The sequence below is a fragment of the Triticum aestivum genome, chromosome 5A (genome assembly GCF_018294505.1).
Source record: "Triticum aestivum cultivar Chinese Spring chromosome 5A, IWGSC CS RefSeq v2.1, whole genome shotgun sequence".
In the NCBI taxonomy this organism is placed as follows: Eukaryota; Viridiplantae; Streptophyta; class Magnoliopsida; order Poales; family Poaceae; genus Triticum; species Triticum aestivum.
Window position 1 is genome coordinate 445,166,289 of NC_057806.1, and position 11,791 is coordinate 445,178,079.

The 11,791-nt window shown below is 41.3% G+C and overlaps 3 non-coding genes and 1 pseudogene across 3 annotated transcripts; all 4 read left to right on the forward strand.

The window, feature by feature from the left end:
• Nucleotides 1-10,330: 10,330 nt before the first annotated feature.
• LOC123109313 (uncharacterized) lies at nt 10,331-10,419 on the forward strand (annotated as a pseudogene).
• Nucleotides 10,420-10,577: 158 nt separating this feature from the next.
• Nucleotides 10,578-10,667, forward strand: LOC123109314 (small nucleolar RNA R44/J54/Z268 family). The gene has a single exon (XR_006452557.1). It is a non-coding gene; the product is annotated as a small nucleolar RNA R44/J54/Z268 family (small nucleolar RNA).
• Nucleotides 10,668-10,710: 43 nt separating this feature from the next.
• Nucleotides 10,711-10,788, forward strand: LOC123109419 (small nucleolar RNA snoR122). The gene has a single exon (XR_006452648.1). It is a non-coding gene; the product is annotated as a small nucleolar RNA snoR122 (small nucleolar RNA).
• Nucleotides 10,789-10,852: 64 nt separating this feature from the next.
• Nucleotides 10,853-10,925, forward strand: LOC123109307 (small nucleolar RNA Z267). The gene has a single exon (XR_006452552.1). It is a non-coding gene; the product is annotated as a small nucleolar RNA Z267 (small nucleolar RNA).
• Nucleotides 10,926-11,791: the final 866 nt, after the last annotated feature.

An 11,791-nucleotide genomic window follows, 5' to 3' on the forward strand; every position in this document is an offset into this window, starting at 1 on the left:
CAGGGACCGACCGATAATGGGTCGACGGTTGCCGCAAGAAGACGCCGCGAACGCACGTGCGAAAGTGCGTTGCCCCGCGGACATGGAGTGCGTCCACGTCGAGCGGAGCCTCCTGAAGCCAAGCGGAGTCGTCAGCGATGAACGTGAGCGCGCCGAGACGGATCTCGCGGCCCTCCACCAAAACTCCGTCAGAAACCATGATGATTTGGATCGGAAAAGATCGCAACTCCCCCAACAAATCGCTAAAACACCTGCCCCATGGCGGGCGCCAACTGTCGTGGTTCTAAGTCTGACAGTAATGTAGGGGGGTAGGTATAGAGAGGCAAGATCTTAGCTATGGAGTAGTTGTAAGCACATGAGGTTTACGAGTTCAGGCCCTTCTCGGAGGAAGTAATAGCCATACGTCTCGGAGCCCGGAGGCGGTCGACTGGATTATGTGTGTATGAATTACAGGGATGCGAACCCTTTACACTGAGGAGGGGGTGGCTTATATAGAGTTCACCAGACCTCTCCGGCCCTCAGTTATGCAGGGTTTCAAATACATTAAGGTCGGGCGTTACTGGTAATGCCCCTAATAAAGTGCTATGATGACCATAAAAGCTACTTAATGACCGACTGTTAGCGCGCAGAGTGACTTTAGGTCTCCTGGCCGTCGAGTGGTTGGATCTTGGTCGAGTGTTTGATTCTTGGTCGAGTGTCTTCGAGTCTGTCGAGTGGAACACCTCCAAGTCGATTGAAAGGTGATTTCTTCTAGAGATGTCCTTGAGTAGGGTAGTTAGGACAGGTCCATGACCCTACCCCAGGTACATAGCTTCATCAAGCACTACTTTTATTCAAAATGCTATATTGCCTTGTGCTAGTCCTCGCGATTCATCCATGCATAACATTGGTACATCTTGTGATGAATTTCTTTCCTTGCCTTGTTGCTCTAAAGATGAAGCTTATATTTCCTCTAGTGCTTGTGTTGAGACTAACAATGTAGAGGAAATCAAAGAGCTCAAGGCCCAAGTCACTTCTTTGAAGAAAGATTTGGAAAAGTGTCATGAAGGGAATGTCACACTCAACAATATCTTGAGTGTACAAAAATCCCCCAATGACAAAGGTGGACTTGGATCCAACTCCAATAAGAAGAAGAAGTCCAAGAGCAACAACAAGAAGGGCCAAAAACAAGTCAAGAGTTCGGCCAAGATTATTCGCTTCAAGTGCAAAATTGAAGGGCGTCATGTTAGATCTTGCCCATTGAAGAAGAAGGCCATTAGTGACAATCAACAAGGGAAGTGGCTACAAGTGCATTCTCATGCTCAACCTCAAGTTTAAGAAAGGCCTCTTCCCAAGAAGACTCAAGCTAATGCTTCTCAAGTCAAGAAATCAAGTGAGAAGAAAGTGAAGAGTAGACGTTGCTACCTATGTCGTGAGAAAGGTCACCTCGCTTCTTCATGCACTAGTGGTAACTTATCCAACCCAATTATTATTGATGAAGTCTATTCTCTTGGGAAGTATAAGGTTGGCAATGTGGTTGCCAAGTTTGTTGGTACTCAAAGTGGTTTGAAGCAAAGAACCATTTGGGTAGCCAAGCCTATTGTGACTAACCTCTTAGGACCCAACTTGGTTGGGGACCAACTAGCTCATACTTGATCAATATGTGTTGTTGGAGGTCATTGGAGACTTGGCTACATTATGAAGAATTAAGGGGACTTCATCATTCTTATTGTCTCAAGCCAAGTCATTCAGATTATCAAGTTTCTATCATATATCCAATGTTCCTCCTTGCGATAACTCGTGCTTAAAGTATCTACATTGATAGTTACTTGCCCCTTTGCATGTTTGGTTTCGTTCCTTGCATGTGTTTGTATATGTTGTGCTTCCAACTTGATCATCTTGAGCAATCAAGTATGTGTGTGTTGGTTTGCACATCATGTACGTGTGTGTCATGCGTTGAGCCTTTTGCATCTTGTTTATTTCTTAGTTGGCTCTTGTGAGAGATTAATGGAATATCCCATTATGGGGGAGTGATGTGCTTTGTGCACCTCACAATCCTATAAATGTGTGTACATGAGTAATACCATATAGTATTGATATTTCAAGATTATCTAGTCACAATGTGGTATGTCTTCTCATGAGAAATTCAAATTCTAAATAGTCCATTAATTATCTCTTGTTGGATCCTTTTATTTGCATCTTGTTTATCCTTAATTGGTATCACATTATGGGGGAGTAATATTCTATGTGTATATTACTAGCCTAGAAAGTGTGTACATTTGAGATATTGTCACCTAGACTTGATATTGTAAATTATCTTGTTCCTAGGTGGCATGTTAGCTCTACAAGTTGCAATTTGCTTTTTGTTTGGTGTGAAGATGATGTCGGATATCCTTGCTATCTACCACCGGGAATTATTTCCATTTACTTCTTGTCTTTTGACAATTTTTACTCACTTGTTGGTAGAATTTATTGATCATCTTTACATTGGATTTTTTTGCATTTTCTCTTGCCAAGGAATGTATCAACTCCCTTTGTCTTTCATACCACTTGTGGATCTTGTTTATTTCTTGATCTTGTCTAGTGTTTTCTAGATATAGTGAAAGTGGTGATCCCACCTTGTGCATTTTGTATTCAAATGCAAATTCTCTGTAATGCAATAGTCTTGGGGGAGCTATCCTACTTTATATAAAACACTCATCTTGCGATCCTTATCAAGTGTGTGTTGGTGGAAGGCAAGCCGTTTTCGTTTTGGTACTTTGTGCCATCATGAAACTTTGTAGAGAGCTTGGTTTGTTTGGAACCACCCTCTCTCTTGGGAGTTTGATATCTTTTATTTTGAGTTTATCAAGGATGTCTCATTCTTCGATGTATCTATTATGGGTATCCTCCAAGTGATGATTTATTCTTTTGGTATCTTTTATTCTCTTGGTATTTCTTTGTCATTTGGTTTCGGTTCTTGAAAGTATTGAGCATTCATATTAACTTCATGTAGTCTCTTTGGCATGCTTTCTTTCTTTGACCCAATATATAGGGGAAACTCCACCAAGTCTCAAATTGGATGAGATGTGCATGAAATTCATTTTCATATCTATATGCACATATTTATGTGGAGTTTGTCCTATGTATATTGGTGTTTCTAACTCTTTGGTCCCAATGAGTTTGGGTACCATTTTGTTTGTGTTGTTGTTCTAGGAACAATTGGAGATGCATTGGATGCTTGGCTCAGTCACAAGGAAGGTGGTGTCACCATGTGCTTATTGGAGTCAAGCTAGGATGCTCAATGAACTACTATCTACTACCTTCAATTGGTTTCTTATACATCCTTCCAATGATATCTCGGTAACAAGTATCCCTTCATGAATTCTTTTCTTGCATTAAACCTCGTGTAGGTTGCATCTTGGCATGATATTCATTCCATCTTGTGATACTTGTTTCCTTTCTCAAAGCATCTCAACGATGATCTCATGTTGCTAGTTGTGATGTCTTTGATGGGTGTGTGGTAGGAATTCATTTATATACAATAAGACCATATCTATCCATGTGCTATGCTTCCAAGCAAATATCTTATTGGTATATGTATGACCTCCCTTTGGATATCTTGTTCCTCGTGTTGTAACTATTTCGGGTGTACATCCTTCTTTGTAGATATATATCATCATGATTTCGTCTACCTAGAATCTTATACACTTGAGAGAAGTTGCATATCTAGTTGATATCCTTTATTTCACGTCCACCTTGTCTTTCTTATGTTATTTCTTTGGTGGCTCCGTGAAAGCTTTTGCCTTGAGTGTGTGTCTCCTATCGTTGCATCTTGATGCACTCTTGTGTGGTGAAGATTATTTTCCTCATGCTTATCTTTACGAGGCTTTTGCCATCTTAATTGTTATCCCTCGTCTTGATGAGGCTCTCATATTCTATCTTCACCACGAGTTGTCACAAGCATAGGTTCTTTATATGCTTATTAGTAAGCTTGTGAACCCATTTGCTAGTTGTGGGTGGGAATGATAGGCCTTGCACCGGTTGCCTCATTCTTTCAAGACTTTATTGATGCTTAATGCTCATCCGTACATTAGTCTTCTCAAGTGCATTGCCTTGACTCACACACATCATTTTGGTTGAGCCCATTCTTAAGTTGCCTCTTTTACTTGTTGCTCAACCATTTGTTTGTTGCAAGTGCTAGGTTCTGTTTCCTTCTTGTCCACTTGCACTTGTCGTGAGGTTCTATTGATCTTGGGGGAGTGACGATCCTATTTTGTGCTCGTTGTATCCATTTACAAAACTAAATTATGCACAAATCATGGGGAGCTTCTCTAGTTTCCCTAGAACACTCCTTTGCTCTATCATAATATCTTTTATTCATGTGGCTCGTAGGATATTTGGTCTAGTTGGTTTAATTGATATCCATTGAATGCTTGCTTCAATTGGTATCTTTTGTTTCTTGATTGCTTGTGTCTCTCTCTCTGCTATGTCTTTGTAGCATATCTTCCTTGAGCAATCTTTGTTACTCAATATAGTGGGTCTTCCTCCAAGTTTTACCTTTGGATTTGTGTATGGCATGCCACTCTCTTTTGAGAAATACACAATTTATGGAGGAACTCAATCTATATTGGCCTTCTAAGGGTCCTTTAGTGGAATCACGGCATCTTGCATCATGCGAGGGCGTGAGGAGATTACGGTGGCCCTAGTGGCTTCTTGGGGAGCATTAATTGTGCCTCCACACCACTCCAAACGGAGATTAGCATCTGCAAGGGTGTGAACTTCAGGATACATCATCGTCTCCGCGTGCCTTGATTATCTCTTACCCGAGCCCTTTACTTATGCACTTTACTTTGTGATAGCCATATTGTTCTTGGTCATATATCTTGCTATCTCATAGTTGTTTATATTGCCTAGCATAAGTTGTTGGTGCACATAGGTGAGCCTAGTTGTTTTAGGTTTTGTGCTTGACAAATTAATCGCTAGGTTTATTCCGCATTTGTTCAAGCCTAAACCATAATTATTTTAAAATGCCTATTCACCTCCCCTCTAGGCGACATCCTCGTTCTTTCAAACATCTTCAATAGAACCATCTCTTCTCAAACCCTACTTCATCTCTTGTGTTCAATCTTTGTACCTGAACCTTAGATTGGTGATTGTGGGTGACTAGTAGTGTTGATTACATCTTGTAGTTGATTACTATATGGTTTATTTGGTGGAAGATTATATGTTTAGATCCATTATGCTATTTAATACCCCTCTGATCTTGAGCATGATTATCATTTGTGAGTAGTTACTTTTGTTCTTGAGGTCACAGGACAAATCTTGTTGCGAGTAATCATGTGAACTTGATATGTGTTTGATATTTTGATGATATGTATGTTGTGATTCCCTTAGTGGTGTCATGTGAATGTCGACTACATGGCACTTCACCATATTTGTGCCTAAGGAAATGCATTGTGGAGTAGTTATTATATGATGAGTTGCTAGAGTGACAGAAGCTTAAACCCTAGTTTATGTGCTACCTCATAAGGGACCGATTTGGATCCAAAAGTTTAATGTTATGGTTAGATTTTATCTTAATACTTTTCTCGTAGTTGCGGATGCTTCTGAGGGGGTTAATCATAAGTAGGAGGTTTGTTCAGGTAAGAACAACACCTAAGCACCGGTCCACCCACATATCAAATTATCAAAGTAGCGAACACGAATCAAACCAACATGATGAAAGTGACTAGATGAAATTCCCGTGTACCCTCAAGAACACTTTGCTTATTATAAGAGACTGTTTTAGCCTTTGCTTTTCCACAAAAGGATTGGTCTACCTTGCTGCACTTTATTTACCGTTACCGTTACTTGCTCGTTACAAATTATCTTGCTATCAAACTACTCGTTACTTATAATTTCAGTGCTTGCAGAGATTACCTTACTGAAAACCACTTGTCGTTTCCTTCTGCTCCTCCTTGGATTCGACACTCTTTCGTATCCAAAGGACTACGATTGATGACCTATACTTGTGGATCATCAAGGCTCTTTTCTAGCGCCATTGTCGGGGAGTGAAGCACTCTTGGTAAGGGAAAATTATTACTACATGCTGAAATTTATTGTCACTTGTTACTATGGAGAACCATCCTTTGAGGGGTTTGTTCGGGGTATCTTCACCTCAACCGGGACCATAATTTGTTACCCCTCAACCTACTTCACCTACTGAAAATATTGGTTATGAAATTCCTTCAGGTATGATAGAACAACTGCTAGTTAATCCTTGTGTAAAAGATGGAACCTAACATCCTGATATGCACTTGATATATGTCCATGAAATTTGTGGATTATTTAAGCTTGCAGGTTTGCCCGGAGATGAAGCCAAGAAGAAGGTTTTCTCTTTATCTTTGAAGGCAAAAGCATTGGCATGGTATATGCTATGCGATGATATTGAATCCTGGAATTGGAATCACACCAAAAAATTTATCCTATGCATTTAGTTCATCGTGATCGAAATTACATATATAATTTTTGGCCTTGTGAAGGAGAAAGTATCGCTCTAGCTTGGGGGAGGCTTAATTCAATGTTATATTCATGCCCCAATCATGAGCTCTCAAGAGAAATTATCATTCAGAAATTTTATGCTCGGCTTTCTCATGATGATCAATCCATGCTCAATACTTCTTGTACTGGTTCTTTTGTGAAGAGGACTATTCAATTCAGGTGGGATCTTTTGGAAAGAATTAAACATAACTCTTAAGATTGGGAACTCAATAAAGGTAAAGAGTCAGGTATTAAGCTTGAGTTTGATTGTGTTAAATCTTTCATGAATATCGATGCATTTCAAAAGTTTATCACTAAATATGGACTTGACTTTAAGATAGTAGCCTCCTTTTGTGAATCTTTTGCTACTCATGTTGATCTCCCTAAGGAGAAGTGGTTCAAATATCATCCCCCTACTAAAGAAGAAACTAAATAACCGGTCATAGCTAAAGATGAAACTATTATTTGCAATGTTGACCCAGTTGTTCCTACTGCTTATATTGAAAACCCACCTTTCCCTGTTAGTATAAAAGAACATGCTAAGGTTTCAACTATGGTTCGCAGAAGTAATACTAGAGCACCTAAACTTGTAGAACAAATCAAAGTAGAACCTAGTGTTGGTATGGTTAAAGATCTCTTGGTAGAAAATATTGATGGGCATGTTATTTACTTCGATGATGAAGCTGCTAGAATTTCCAAACCCAATGAAAAAGATAAACATAGACCCATTGTTGGCGTGCCTGTTGTCTCAGTTAAAATAGGAGATCATTGTTATCATGGTTTATGTGATTTAGGTGCTAGCATGAGTGCTATTCCTTTTACCTTATACCAAGAAATTATGAATGACATAACACCTGCTGAAATAGAAGACATAGATGTTACTATTAAACTTTCCAATAGAGACACCATCACACCACTTGGGATTGTTAGAGACGTTGAAGTCTTGTGCAGGAAAATAAAATATCCTAATGATTTTCTTGTTCTTGGTTCCCCGCAAGATGACATTTGTCCCGTTATCTTTGGTAGGCCTTTCTTGAACACTGCCAATGCTACTATAGATTGTCATAAACAAACTGTCAGTGTTAGCTTTAGTGATGAGTCTCGCGAATTTAAATTCTCCGTCGTATCTATAATTCTTGATTGTTTCATGCCAATATTCTACAACTTTCATATACTTTTGGCAACTTTTTATACTATTTTTGGGACTAACATATTGATCCAATGCCTAGTGCCAGTTCTTGTTTGATGCATATTTTTTGTTTCGCAAAATATCTATACCAAACGAAGTCTAAACACGATAAAAAATTATGGAGATTTTTTTGTAATATATGTGATTTTTGGGAATTGGAGTCAACGCAAGACAATGCCCGAGGGGCCCACAAGCCCTGTAGGCGCGCCACCTACCCATGGCGTGGCCAGGGGGCTTGCATCCACCCCTTTAGGAGGTTGGTGCCCTTATTCGGCCGCAAGAAAGCTAATATCTGGATAAAAATCATGTTAAAATTTCAGCCCAATCGGAGTTACGAATCTACGGGGATTTAAGAAACGGTGAAAGGCCAAAATCTGTGACCGCAGAAACAGAAGAAAACAGGGAGAGAGAAAGATCCAATCTTGGAGGGTCTCCCACCCCTCCGCCGCCATGGAGTCCATGGACCATAGGGGAAACCCTTCTCCCATCTAGGGGAAGGTCAAGGAAGAAGAAGAAGGAGGAGGGGGGCTCTCTCCCCCTCTCTCCCGGTGGCGCCGGAACGCCGCCGTGGCAATCATCGTGTGACGGCGATCTACACCAACACCTCCATCATCTTCCCCAACATCTTCATCACCTTCCTTCATCTATATTCAGCGGCCCGCTCTCCCGCAACCCGCTGTACCCTCTACTTGAACATGGTGCTTTATGCTTCATATTATTATCTAGTGATGTGTTGCCATCCTATGATGCTTGAGTAGATTCTTTTGTCCTATCGATGATTGGGGAATTGCTATGATTGGTTTAATTTGCTTGTGGTTATGTTGCTGTCCTTTGGTGCCAATCATATGAGCGCGCGTGTGGATCACACCATAGGGTTAGTTGTATGTTGATAAGACTATGTATTGGAGGGCAAGGGTGACAACAGCTTCAACCTAGCATAGAAATTGATGCATACGAGATTGAAGGGGTGAGGGAGTCCTGGATTATGGGTTCCTCAGGTGTCTGGGCTATGTGACATGGGCCAGACCGATGGGCCATGAAGATACGAGGTAGAAGGCCTTCCCCCGTATCCGGATGGGACTCTCCTTTGCGTGGATGGCACGATTGGCGTCTGGATGTGTGTTTTCCTTTCTGTGTAAACCTCTGTACAACCCTAGGCCCCTCTGGTGTCTATATAAACTGGAGGGTTTAGTCTGTAGAGGCTATCAGAATCCATATAGGCTAGACTTCTAGGGTTTAGCCATTACGACCTCGAGGTAGATCAACTCTTGTAACCTCTATACTCATCGAAGTTAATCAAGAAGGACGTAGGGTTTTACCTCCATCATAAGGGCCCGAACCTAGGTAAACATCGTGTCTCCTATTACCTTCGATCCTCAGACGCACTGTTCGGGACCCCCTACCGAGATCGGTCGGTTTTGATACCGACATTGGTGCTTTCATTGAGAGTTCCACTATGTCGTCAGCAGAAGGTTCAATGGCTCGTTCAATCACCAACAACGATGCTGTTTCCGGGGAAACCTTCCTTCCCGGCCGACTTTTCATGTTCGGCGGCTTCGCTCTGCATGCCAATTCAATTGGTCACCTCGAATAGATCGATAGCTACGCCCCTGGTCATTAGATCAAATTCAGGAGCCTAAATTACATCGCCGATGTCCGAGGAGACTTGATCTTCGAAGGGTTCTCGGCCTCGACCATTGTCCCTCTGTTCCAAGAGGGAAACTCATCGGACTCGTCATCAGGCACCGTTCAAGGACCAACTATCATCCCTGCCCTGGCCTTAGATCCAGGGCAGATTACTTCATCCGAAGATGGGTATCTGAAACCCACCGGACACTCTCCTATTATGGAACTTTTCTCATATTATGGAATTTTTGCAAGCACTTAGGACTTTTGTCAATGTTTCTCCCAAAAATGGAATTTTTTGAATTGCTTTCGAATTGTTTTCGATTTTACTGTTCACCAAGCTCAAATGAGCTCGGGAGCAGAAAGGCACTTTCGTTCTTTTGCGGATATTATTAGTAGGTATGTAGATAGATTAACCGTGCAATATGATTTTTGCTTGGTTTTCCTTGATTAACCGGGTATCTTTTTTCTTCTTAGTAATGAATGCAGTAATCCCGTCATTTCAAAAAATAATCTTCATCTCCTAGCAATATGACCAACATTTTCTAAAGGTAAATGTATGATCATCGTTGTTCATTATGAGAATTGTTGTTCTTTTGTTCCCACGGTCCCACCTATCAAAAATATGGTCAAGCAAGGAAGAAAAGAGAGTCAAAGAGAGACCTACCTTTTTTTATGGTCAAGCAAGGTAGAAAAGAGAGTCAAATAGAGACCTGGCTTGTAACGAAAAGAGGAGTCGTGATAAACCGAGCCGAGATAGTCGCATAACTCGGCCCACTACAATAACTTATTAGGCCGAGTCTGTAAGATATATAGCCCAGCAGGCCCACGTTGGAAAACCCTAGATGTTCGCGGCACCTATATATACGCAAGCCGTAGGGGTCAGGAAGCATCGCCCAGCCCCCACCGCCCGCCGCCTTCGGTTTGCTTCTTGAGCTCGAGTTTTCGATTTGTTTCTCCTCGTTTTGCTTCGTCCAAATATCCTATTTCTTCGTTGCGGTTTTAGTAGTTTGAGTTCTTGGTTGGGGATCCATGGAAACAAGTGATGATAGCAAGACAGGGACATCAGAACCCTTCGGGGTTATGACAGACTACGTCTATAATGGGAATCTCTCTGATGTTTTCGATTTCCCAAGCCAAAGTGATGTGTTTTTGAGTCGCTATTTTTCTTCCTCTCTTAGATCTGCGACTCTTTTCTGGTTTTGCTCGTATTATTTGGAGTCCTCTTTTCTCGTTCGATAGCTGTGTTCTAGGCGATTCAGATCTAGGATGGGAGTCCATGGAAGCAGGTGATGACAATCAGACAGGGACATCAGAGCCATCTAATGGTTATGATAGACCAAGTCTATAATGGGAATCTCTCTGATGTTTATGTCTTCCAAGTTGATTCGAGTTTTTCATTGGATTTGATTGGCTGCTGATGATGCATAAAAATGCATGTATTATCGGATTGTTCCATGACGATCAAAAACATTGTCACTACCACTTAGGCAGCTACTTTTAAGTTTTGGTTATTCTATTTTCTATTGCCTGGTTTGTTTAATTGTGGATTAGAGTGAACTGCCCGTGATGGTGTTAAATATACTTTGCAGCTTCAGCTATGAAAAAGAACTACAATCTGAGGCTTTTGCATCCAATCCATTGTTTACCACTCAATCTGTTTTACCCTTTTTTACCTAATTTGGATCTGGCAAAACTGAATCTTGCTCTCTGTTTTCTTTGGAATTAGGAGATCGATGAAAATACTGGTCCTGGTACTTAAAACACCTAAATATTGTGAGCTGTTCACCTGTTAAATGCTAGTAAAATAATCGGTAACTGGGCTCCATAGTCTGCTAAAACATGTTGTTCCTGAAGCTCCTGATAGGTTTCAGGATTGCAACTTTGTTTAGATTTCTTGTTGACGTCGCTTGATCAGAACGTCCAGCAACTCCCAATCCTGCTCTTCCTGACCCTGTCCTGCGTCGGCTGGCCTCCTACGGATCCGCCTGTGTAGACAACCAGCTGAAGTCGCTTGCCCCTTCTCCATCGCGTGTGTACAGTTTCAGCCTTTAGCCTGTAGGACCTTGTGCTAAATAACGGTTAAAATGCAATCATATCAAAACCAAGCTGAGTTTCATCCTTTAGCCTGTAGGACCTTATGCTAAATAACGGTTAAAATGCAATCATGTCAAAACCAAGATGTGGCATTTAGACGAGCAAAACTAGTGGCAAGCACGCAACGATGATCATTAATTTTCAAACTAATACTAATTATGCTATGTTCATGATATTTATACATAATGATAGCATCATGAAGTCAGTTAACGATCATGATGATGATGTAAACCTGTAGTACGCAGAAGACACATCATTGTGAAGGTTGTAACTTGTAAGATACTGTATCAGAGAGAGGTAAAGAAAAGACCCAGCCGCTGGCGATCTAGTGTTACAGCGTTGCCGTCGCCGGCGGTGACAGCACGGCCTATGGCCTCTTGAGGCTGTTTGATGTCCTGA